Below are 12,742 nucleotides of genomic sequence, written 5' to 3' on the forward strand. Positions count from 1 at the left end.
TTTTTGGCTGAAAGTAATTGAGTTTATTCATATCCCCACCATGCATCTTATACTGTAAACATTTCAGGGAAAATGGGTATAGGTTTTAAGAGATATGATGAAAATACTATGACCGTGTAAATGCACAATGCTCCAAGCTTTGCATATCTCCAACCTCTTTATGACATTTCTAAAGCATGTGGGTTGGCTTGAAATATCCTCGAGAACTTATGAACTCATAAAATAACTTCCAAACTAAAAATATCCCTCCAAAACACTATCTCCCTTTGGCAGAAAATGCACAACAACTTGTGCAACACTTGTAGTCATCTCCAAAACCTTAAGCCTGTGTTGATCTTTCCTGAGCTAAATTGTTTGAGTCAACACCCACCAATAATTTTAACCTTATAACATCCCATAAAACTATCCAAAACATTAAAATTTCACTTGTTCTATCAAAATGGGAAGAAATGATGAATGCACAACATGTCTTGTAGTGTTTCTGCATCCCGCATCGCAAAATTGACCTATGCAAGTTTTATAGGAAAAGAGAAATATAAAAAACTTTGGGACCTCCACCTGATGAACTTTAACTTGTGTTTCTTCTGCAAGTAAATCCGAACTGCCTCTTCTTCTCCTTCTTTCATACTATTTTGCTTCATCCAATTGTTGTTTTGCTTCCCTAAGCTTCTTTTTTATTGCTAAGGTATCCATGGCCATGTGTAAAAGGTTTGCAGACCTCTCAGAGTTATATGGGATGGTCTTGAAGGGTAAACTTGTAGCAGAATGGGAAATATGACAAGCGCGCAACAAACAGGTCAAATGTGCAACATATGGGAATTAGGGATTTTTAAAGAGGCAAACAATGATTTAATTAATGATATTTGACAGGGGTTTGTAATCAACGTGTATAGAGTTCAAGACATTAAATAAACACAAAAATGAAAGGTTTTTTGTGTAGCAAAATACCAATGACACTGGCGCAACAACTTCAACTTGCAGACATGCAATTTTCTTCTTCTTGACCTCCAAATCATTTTAGAGAAGAGAATGGGTTTTGAATGAGTGAAATGGAAAGCCCTATGCATTTTTTAAACTTCATCCACCTCTAGAGTCTTCCTTAATGGTAATGATGATCCATTTCAAAATGAAGTGGCACTTGTTGAAATGATAGAGGCATGACATGACCTATCATAACAGACCCCTATAACTGACATAACTCACCATAACTAACTCAGATAACTAAAAATATTCATGACATGGCCTCTTTAGACTCTTTCATGATGACTGATGAACTCCATAATGACCTCTTAATGATGAAACCACATGACCTTTCATCTCATCCTGCCAAATAATCCATTTTGACTTTAGAGACTTTACATGACATTTGATACCTAAAAATTAGACCTATTACTTACAAAATCCCCCTTTATACTCTAATATTCATGAAATCAAGACTGACATTTACAAATTGAGCTCAAGTGCATAGAAAGACTAAAATGACTAAGATCCCTATAATATAGGACCCTAATAGGATGCATCAAGGCATCATAGAAGCTTTGAAAGAAAGAGCTCGAGACATCATCATAGAGAAGCACGAAAGAGTGTTTAGAAGTCAAAGATATAGCTCTTGGTAATCTCATTGGGAACATAAGTGTCAAGGTCATCTAGTACACAATTCAATCATACATCTATCAAAAGGAAACATTTGTTGATGGGGATTCTCTAGATCCTCGAGATTCTCTGATAGAATCTTCATAGAGAGCTTCACCGATCATAAGGAAAAGAAAGTATTTCATCAAGAATTCCAAACTTGTGGAATTCATGGGATGATGATGTTGGGGAAATTAATTTCCTAATAAAAAAAATAACTAATATCTTGAACATTAATTATCCACCCAAGGAGAGTCTTTTTATTTCAAGGCAAACGATAAAATATATGCAAGAAACTACCAACAACTAACACTAGTTCTACATGATTGTGTTCTACACTACCAAGCTCATTCAACAAGAAATAAAATGTAAGACTTGAAAAGAAATACTAGATTTAAAAAGAAGAAAGTAAATGACAGGAAAACAATTATACTAATCACATGACTTGAATCAATACTAAATTAAACCACACCTTGCTAAATTGGAAATTTAAGTTATTGCACCCAATATATTTCAAATGCTAGTCTAAAGAAGCAAATTAAATGAAATCTAGAAATGGCAGGAAACAACAAATTTGGAAAATACAACAACCAACAAATTACTTTAAAGAAAAGGAAATTTACTTCAAAGAACAACAATTGAAATTCAAAGAAACAAACACACAACTAACTACTTTAAATGTTTAAGACAACATCTTGTCAAAGGTAGTGGGCCCAACTACCCAAGAGTTAGTTCACACTCCTCTTGTAAGGATGATAATGATGATAATGATGATGACCATGTTGTCTCTCCGATCCAAAACTCGAATATAACCTATAAACACTACCTCTCCTGTCAGGTGTATCCATCCATCTACCACCTCTGACTATGTCATCCCTATCCAATCTATGTCCTCCATGAGACCTGCTACCATATTCCCCATTTTTACTTTCCTCCTTTCCATAACTAATCTGTGGTTGTCCCTATCTCTGGAAATCTAATAAAATTTGAAGGATCACTGCCTTGAACTCTACTTGCTTTTCCTGTGCTCTGGCAAGTATTTACTATGACATAATGATTCTTTCATTATTTTCCTTAAAACTTCTGATATCTACCTTTAAACTTCTCAAGGTATATGCTAGGTCATGAGAATACTCATCTATTTGTTCCTCATCTGATCTATAAGGAGAGTCATGTGAACTATACTACACCATTCCTCTTGTCATATGTGACACCCTCCTCCCACATTTACCCAAGCTAACCAGTCCATCGGGGTAAGCATATGACGAAGAGTTACTATGATATAATTCAAATCCCCATGTACATTTAAGGAAGTGGAAACGAAAAGAAAAGACCAATTTGACCTTCCTCAGGAGCTACAAAACCTTCAGGAAACAACAAACCCTTCCAAGTGCCCAACTCCTGAGACTACTTGATGTTCTGATGAATTAGACCCCCAGTCACTCCCATGACAATCCTTCCATGTGACTAAGACCCTCTAGTGTATCCCACAACAAGGAATCCATGTGGTTGTGTCCTTTTTCAGACAATTTTGTGCCAACGACCCTGAATTTTGAGCCACTTTTCCAAGGCTAGGACTCAGGCCTTTACCCAAAACTTCATGAAAGTTCCAAAATTGATAAATAATAATGAAATAATGTTACTAAGGCAAACACTTGAACAAGGACTTGAATTGACCCATACCAACCATGACAGAAATTTCATCAAACATATCATAAACATGTAATCTACAGGTTGTAATAACATATCTGAACATAGGGATCTCATACTTATCTGAGAATTAGCAATGAGGATTGATGTCTTCTCCCAATAATTTCATTTCTATCTATTAGGTCATTCCTTCATTAATTTTTCATCTACTAACCAAAACATGATGAGAGCCATTCATCAATATTGTCATAAAACATGATTATAACCAACAAATAACTAGAGATATATCAATGATGAAACAACCTTTAAAGTCATATAATGACAATCACATTTACTCATGAAATACCAAAGGAACAGGAGATCTTATTAACATATGAAAATCCAACCAAGTCAGGGAATTCCACATACCACCCGACCATAGATTGAGCTGAACCAAATCTCTCATTCAGCCAATCGCTTAGTGCCATATTCCAAGAATGAATGTGGGATGTCAACTAAGAACACCAAACTAGGGCTTCTAGAGGCCATACCACCTCAACCGTCAACTAATGATTCCACCTCATGGTCAGAAATCACTAACCATCACCAGATTGGTCTCTACCTAATTTGTCCAAGGCTCAAAAGAGTTTCTTCTAACCAAGGCTTCTAGGACTAGTAACTCAACCCACAACTACTGCCAAGCTCCATAGAATTTTTCCAACCAGGGCTTCTAGGACTAGTAACTCAACCTACCAAGGGATCTAGTGCGTTTGTCCAACCAAGGGTTCTAGGACTAGTAACTCTACCCAAGCTGTTATAGGGATTCTAGTAAATTTATCCAACCAAGGTTCAAGGAACTAATAACTCAACCCACAACCATAAGGAACATGAGAACCAACCATAAAACAAAAGGAAAAACCCACAACACCATGGCTATCTAGGAAATGGCAAGGCTAGGAAAAACCATTTTCAATCCAAGAAATCCTCCATGTCAATGACAGATCGTAACCAAGAAACCACATGCATATTCCATGCATACCAAAACTAGTAAGGAAATCATATATGCAACTCGGTACCTGCAAGAAAAACCTGATATAGCTACTGATCCTGCTATCCCCTTGCACTTTCCTGCTCTTCCTTTGCTTTCTTGCTCCAAATCTCAAGTATGCCACACTCCTCCAAGTGTGCTCCAAGGAAACTCTAAGTGTGCAATAGTGAGAGAGAGAGAGCTCCAAGCTAAAACTAACAAAAGGTTATGAACTGATCCTCGGGAGCCTTTTTATCATTTGGGCCTCTATTTTCTTCATTTTCCTTATTTTCCTTTAATTTCCTCCTCACATGCAACCTATGACCTTTCACCTTCCTTTTCTCATATTTTCCATTATTTTCATAAATAAAATGTCAATTAATGCCACTTTTCCTTTTTAAATCCTTTTCCATTACCTTTGCCAATTTCCATAGCCATTAATTAATCACAAGTGATCCCCATCACTATGTTTTTTTCCCAACATTCAGCTTGGAATATGTGTCCCATGACCTTGGTTATTATTTTTCCTTTATTAACTTTATTACATGGATTTTTAACCAGGGTTGTTACAAAACCCTCCCCCTTGGGGGAACACCATCCTCAGTGTTCAATGACACCTACAACCAACAAGACCGCTGAAAAGAAAAACATACTTCCCATGGAGCTTTATAACTTATCTTGTTGCGGTATTTACAATGAACAACCTACTAAAAAGAAAACCATCATGAAACACATAAAAACATGAAAACCATACCATTTATTGGAGCTTTATAACATATCTCATGGCTGTATTGACATCCATACACATATATACATAAACCAAATCTTCTTTTCCTTAATTGGAAAACAAGGAAGGATACATAACCCACATCTGATCAGCCATCTCACATGTAGCTTCTTTGGGCCCAAAGTGCTTCCATTGCACTTTAAACTACTCAATTGCTCAGTTCCGTAGCATGAGAATCTTTCTCTGCAAAATGTACTGAGGTTATGACTGGAATTTTCCTTTTGGCTCCACCTGCAATACAAACCAGTCAATCACATGACCAACATTTTAAACATACTTCTTAATTAATGACACATGGAAAACATCATAAAATTTCACTTTCGTAAGCAGTGCAATTCGGTAGGCTACTGGTCCAATCCTCTCAAGAATATTGAAAGGTTCACAATATCGAGGTGTCATCTTGGCACATGATCCAATCCTCAAGGATCTCTTCTTATGATTTATGTGCAAGTACACTATTCCCCAAACTAAAACTTCTTAAACATCTTGTTATGATCTACATAAATCTTCTTTCTATCATGTGCTACCTTTAGATTCTTCTTGATTACCTCCATTTCCTATTCAATCTCTACCAACATGTTGGTTCAATCAATACCTTGTTCACTAGATCACTCCAACTGATGGGAGTATTACAACTCTTCCCATAGAGTGCCTCAAATAAACTCATCTTCAAAGACTCCTGATACCCATTGTTGTAAGTGAACTCAAAGAGTGGAAGATACTCTTCCCACTTTCGTTGTTGATGCATGACACAATTTCTCAACATTTCCTCCAAAATCCCGTTGACCCTCTTTGTCTTTCCATCGGTCTATGGATGATAAGTTGTACCGAAAGAAAACTATGTACACAAACTTGAAAATAACTCTTTCCAGAATCTATACGTGAAATTGGCATCCCTAACTGACACAATCTTCTTTGTAACACCATGCACCTCACTACATATTTGATGAAGACCCTTGCTACATCATTATTTTAATAAGTACATTTCACTGGGATGAAGTATGCTACCTTTTTCAACCTGTCCACCAAAACCATTAGAGAATCATGTTGCTTGGATGTCCTCAACAAACCTGTAATGAAATCCATGGAAATGACCTCTCATTTCCACTCTGGAATCAGAATCAACTGTAGTAATCAACTTAGATGCTTACACTCTTCTTTTACCTGTTGAAAATCCAAGCACCTAGCCACAAACTATGCCACTTCCTTCTTCAAATTTAGCCAATAATAGAAATTATTCACTGTTTGCAATGTCTTCTGATATCCTAGGTGACCTAAATATGTCTTAGCATGAAATTATATTAGGATAATCTTCTTGAGCTCACTTTTGTCTGGAAAATAAATCCTATCCCTAAATCTGACCAAACCATCTACTATGAGATGATAATACACATCTTGATCACTTGTACCTAGCTGTAACTTATGCATAAGAACCCTATACCTGTCATTCTCATGTCCTGTCCTACAAGATCTGATCGTGTAAATATTTCCCATAGAATCTCATAGTTGCTATGTGATTTACCTATACTATTCTACTAAGGACATATGCAACCCTATTCTCTTTACCTTTAATGTACATGATATCAAAGTTGAACTCACTGATCATGGCAAACCATATAGCTTATCTGGCATTCATGTTTCATTGGTCAAATAGATATCTCAATCCACTATGATCACTCATCAATAAAAACCTCTTGCCAAGAAGATAGTTCCTCCACATCTTCAATGCATGGATGATCGCTGCCAACTCAAGATCATGCGTCACAAAATTATGCACATGCTCATTTAGTTTCCTTGATTTATAGCACACTAATTGTCCATCCTGCATCAGGACTCCACCAAGTCATCTCTTGCAAGAATCTGTACATGCCACAAACTCTTTTTCCGGATATGCAATATTTAAAATTGGAGCATTTGTCAACAACTACTTTGTTGAGCCCTAAAACTACCTCTCTTCTACATACTTTCCTAGACCTTTTTCCCACATCAGTGTAGAGCTATAAAAAGGGTCTATTTCACCTCTAATTACCTTACATTAATATATCAATCTGAGAGCGTTTGGTTATTTCAAAGAGTGACTCAATCTGAGGCTATTTGTCAGAGTAATGCTAGTAGTACAACATTCAACAAAAATACAAGAGTAAATGGATGCTTGTCTATAACTAAGTTACTTCAAATGAATAAATCATACCCTCTAAAACTAGGCAACTTTATCAGTCAAGGGTTCGACATCAATAGCCCATCCCTTTGGAAACTGATGGAAAGGAAGTTAGAGCATGGGCCATGGGTTTGGGAGCGAGGCAGTAAATGCCGAGGCTCACTACAGCCACAAATCGTCTCTCACACCAAAATAACAAATGCGAATAAATGATACGGCAGGTAGAAAAATGGAACAACAAATAAGAAATAGAACAACAAATCTGGAATGGAACAACAATGCTAAAATGGAACAACAATTCTGAAATGGAACAACAATCGAATAACTAAACCTCGTGAGCAGTAATCAAGCTTTATCCTACCAACTCAAATGCACTCGTTGTAATCAAACATCAATCTTTCATTCTCCAGGCAAATCAAGCAGCACGCAGTAGTGGAACAACATTAATTACTAATAAGTATGGAACAACGTTTGGAAATCATACACACACACAACACACTTGAAGAGTAATCTGATCTAGCACCAATCGTCATCAACATGAATACAATTGTGTTTCAAAATGGAACATCATTACTCCTGAATCATAAAGAACACAACTTCCAGATAAATTCCACAACACGAATATACAGCATAAGAGCTCTGTAACAAAATAGTAACAATGTTCAGTTAAGTCTAATGATATTCAATCAACTCTGAAAGGATTAGTGATATAATGCAGAGTCAATACAACAGTTATTGTCTGTAAAAACCTTAATGAACGAATCTTAACAGAGCATATGATGTAACTTATAAAGCATATCAGATTACCAAATAATGACGATAAGCAAACCACGCAGAAATCAAATCGTAGTGATACAGAAGCAAGTGTCCTCCGGGGCCGGGCCCTTAGCCTCAAGGGTACACTGCTTTAAGTTAATCCAGACACAAAGATAAGATAATCACCAAGTTTATATTAATGCATAAAACAGAAAGTACAATGAGCCAAGTTCAACGAGACTCGATGATCAAAGTTCAATCTTTAACAGAAAGTTACATAAAAGCATAATCCCCCCAAAGCTAACAGTGTCGTCCCTTTATATAAGGGTGATGGCGGAGATGTCTAAGCAATAAGATAAATAAAGCAGTGATCCCTCGGGATCAAAGATCCCGAGGGATTCGCAAAACTGTTAATCCTTAATCACTTCTTTTCTCCTCCGCATAGCTGGTGCCTTCTCCTCCTTTTCCGGACCGGTTTGCTTCAACCTGCTTAGCCTCGTTTGCACTCGGTCCTTCGTCAAAGGGACAATAGTTACCCTGTTCTTGTCTTTTTCTTTGGAACAACAACTCCTTGTTTTTATCCCTTCCTGCACAGGAGAATGACAACTATCAGCGGTTAAGTCTTGCATACTAATTCCACATGTTTTGTTATAATTCTTTATTGTTTTCCACGTTCATGATGCAAAAAGATTCACAAGTCCCACTGAAAAGCCATTGAAATGATCATAAAAAACATACCTTTTTAGTACTCCACAATCAGTGCCTCATAAGCTATCAAAGATCATTACATATTGATTCTGGGAGTACATTTAAGTGGTTTTATAACTATATTCTTGTGTGTGCTATTTGATTTAGATTTTTTTCATCAGCTGTGAAATGCAGCCACTTTCTGTAGCTGACTCGCAATTCCGCAGCTATTTTATTTTTTCTCTAGGTTACATGTGTCGGCAAGTGAAACGGGGCACGTGGGAAGCTCAGAAATGATCTGGACATGGACAAGGTCCTATCTGTTTAGTCAAATTCTTAAAGAAAAGCCTTGGTCAAAGGACGGTCAAACAAAGAGTCCTATAGCAAATAGGTCTCTGTTTTCAGCACGTGAAAGGTCTGAGACCATTCCTAGATTTGTGGATCCCTCTTGACAGCTGCAAGTCGTCTCCATGACGCGAATCCAACATCCGCCTTTTGTAGATTAAATGATCATGGAAACAAAGACGCTGAGCTTACGGGTTCTGTCTTTTTACATGTCCTCTGCTGAAGATTTCTCACAGAAAAACAGTTATGTAATTTCCTCTATAAATAACGCGTTTGTAGACACAAATAGTTAGTCTTGATGTAGTCTTGCTGTTAGTTTTTATGCTGTTGCTGTAGCGTTAGCCCTATTGTTGTAACGAGAAGAAATTTCCTCTGTTTTGCAATATAAAACTCTGTTTCTTATGACTATGTAAGCGCGATTTTGGGTTGAAAGCGTATTAACCAAAGGCCGTGCAGAGGGCCCCTGCTGGTTGAGGTTTTGTTTTTCATTTTTGTAAAGTTTTCATGCATCGTTCCCTTATTTTCACTGTATATATTTCATAATTTGTTTAACTGTATATGTTTCATAATTCATTTATGGTGTTAATCTTTCATTCCTGTACATGATTTTCCAGTATTGCATCATTTTACTAACACTGATCAATGTGTTTCAGGATAGGTTATGCTCAACCTTTTTCATATAATTTTTGTATTAAATAGTGACATGAAATTTACCTCTCTGCTGAACTTTTCTTTTAAGCTTTTCAATTTCAGTTATGCTTTGATTTCAGTGATATTCATTTGCTGCTGTTAACTAGTTTAGATATCAAATTCTTCATGTTGTTTGACGTTATCTCTGGTGCCATGGCTTAACCCCGAAAAGCTACTTGGCGAGCTATTGGATTATAAGTGAAGTGATTTGATTTTATTTTCATTAATCTGCAAGTAGGTAGTTTAGATATCAAGTTCTTCATATTATTGACGTTATCTCCGGTGCCATGGCTTAACCCCAAAAAGCTACTTGGCGAGCTATCGGATTATAAGTGAAGTGATTTGATTTTGCATTCATTAATCTGCAAGTGGGTGATTTAGATATCAATTCTTCATGTTATTTGACATTGTCTTCGGTGCCATGGCATAACCCCGAAAAGCTACTTGGCGAGCTATCGGATTATAAGTGAAGTAAATTGATCTTGCTTTTATTAGTTTGCAATTTTTGGCTTGTTTGAGTGCAATAGTTTAGATTTTATTTTTGTATTTAGATGGGTAGTAGATACAGTGATTTCATGATCAGTATTTCATCTTTTGTTTGATTTAAGTAGCTGCACATTTACATTTCTATTCAAGTACTAATTTTATCACTAGCATGTTTTGAGATATTTTTGAAGTGCTAAGTTCTGGAAGTTATCATAAGAGACATAAACCTTGTCTTAAATATACATCCATACTTACCCTCTAAAAGTATTCTTAAAACTTAGGAATAGGATTTCCATTTGCATTAGGAGACCAACAAAGACAAAACCCCAAAAACAAAATAAAATTGAAAACAATAAAAAGTAAGAAAGAGGTTGTCTTGCACATATAGTGCGCCACACTTCATCAGTTTACGACTCCTGGATTGATAATTAATGTAGCAATTTAGGACATACTAAATTGACTAAAAATTTTGGTGCTATTGCCGGGGAAGTGTAACTAGGTAGCCGATCTCTTACATAAAAAAAAGGATGGAAAATTGATAACTTCTTGAAGTATGCTCTCCTCTTGCACCTAGTGTGATCTGGAGGATTAGAAAAGAGAATTATTAGTTTAATAATTTCTTGAGTATGCTCTCTTCTTGCACCTAGTGTGATCTAGAAGATCAGAAAAAGGATTATTAGCCCAACTAAAAAAAAAAATCATTAAAAAAAGAAATAAAAAAATGACATGCATAGAGCAAGAGATTCTAGGGGAAGGTTTATAGCTAGGGCCAAAAGTTTGATTTTTACAACTCCAGCTACTTCAAGGCATAGACAAGATACACCTCCATCCCAGACTCATACTCCCAGCCTTAGGATTCCTGGAATTCAAGGGGTAGCAACTGAATTAGAAGATTCTCCCACACTATCTACTAAATCTGATCTAGGAGAAGAACCTTTCTTCATTTCTATAGGGGAACATATTGTAGTCGAAGAAGTAGAATCACATGGAGAAGAAGGAAAGGAAGAGACTCTCTCTCATTAGCCATTAATAGAAGAACCAGAAGACCTTGAGGAAACTATCATGGCAGAAGAAGTACTAGATGGGGAATATTCTCTATTTGGAGGAGGGGGTAGAGGTAGAGGAAATAATGGAGGTGGTAGAGGAAACAATGGAGGTAACAATGGAGGAGGTAGAGGTAATAATAGGGGAAATAGGGAAGGAGATAACTCATTTGGATCCCCTATAATTGATGAGGAAACCCACACAACAATGAAAAACATTTCACCATCTGTCCTCCCAAACTTTTATGGGTTGTGAAGTGAGAATCCTGAAACATTTCTATTTGAGTTTGAAGTCTTGTGCCTAACCTATGACTATATGTAAGACTCTCAAAAACTCAAACTGTTTCCTTCAACATTGAAAGGAGCTACTTTTAAATGGTTCATGGGATTAGTCACTCAATCTATTAGGACTTGGAATGATATGAAACAAACATTTTTGGATAGATATCTGGATTATTGTATGCCCACTAATCATAAGACTGAGGTATTCAAAATGATGCAAAAAGAAGATGAGAACTTGGAGGATTTACTTGAAAGATTTCAATACAACTTAAAGAGAAAGAAAATGAGTAATTTAGATGAGGAAACCTTGAAAGCCCTTCTATTGAAAGCCATCAGAGATGAATGGATAGATATTTTAAACATGATGGGGAAGGGAGACATTTCTCAACTTCCACTACATGACATAGCAGAACTATGTGTCCATCTCTCAAGGGGAAAATCTAAAACCGGAAAAGGGCCTAGGGGTCCTTCTCTTATTAGAGCAAACAAATTTGCAACTGGATCAGTAAGTAGGGCAAAGATTGGCAATATGCTTGATGAATTCAAAACTGATATTCTAGGGATCCTTAGTGAACAACTAGACACCCTTAAAATTCAAAACAAGTAGAAAGCAGAAACTGATGCCTTAGCCATATTTTGCCCAAAATGTAGAAAGAAACATGCTCTAAGGGAATGCCCCTTGGATGCAAAAGTGGTAGAAACATGTATGATTTTCTCAGAAAGTCATGAGACCAAGGATTGTCCTTCAATTCTTGGGCTCAAAGCTTTCTTTTAGGAAGTTCCAAATTTAGTAGATCCAAATTCAGTAGAATCCCTTTGTTTTGTTTCAAGAAGACCTTGGCAAGGGCAACAAAATCAAGGATTTAACAATCCTATGAATTTTCAGCTCCCACCAAATTGGAATTCTTGGCAACAACCTTGGCCCCAACCTCAAAATCCGTATCAATCATGGGCACAAGGGGTACAAAATCCTTATGGGAGATTTGCTCAATTCTATCAATATCCTCCATATTTTCAAAATCAACAACAAAATCCACAACTTCCAAATCAAAATCCACAACTTTCATTGCCATTCCCACAACAACAACCTTCTCAACAAAATCAAAATTCTCAACTCTTGCTTCCATTTCAACAAAAGCCAAATCAACTACCAGCCCAACCATTACCAAATCCCAACAACAAAAATCCTCAGAATGCTTACATGGTAGAAGGACAAAAAT

The sequence above is a fragment of the Pinus tabuliformis genome, chromosome 8, assembly GCF_031772625.1.
Source record: "Pinus tabuliformis cultivar Carrire ecotype Pingquan chromosome 8, CPIR1, whole genome shotgun sequence".
Lineage (NCBI taxonomy): Eukaryota > Viridiplantae > Streptophyta > Pinopsida > Pinales > Pinaceae > Pinus > Pinus tabuliformis.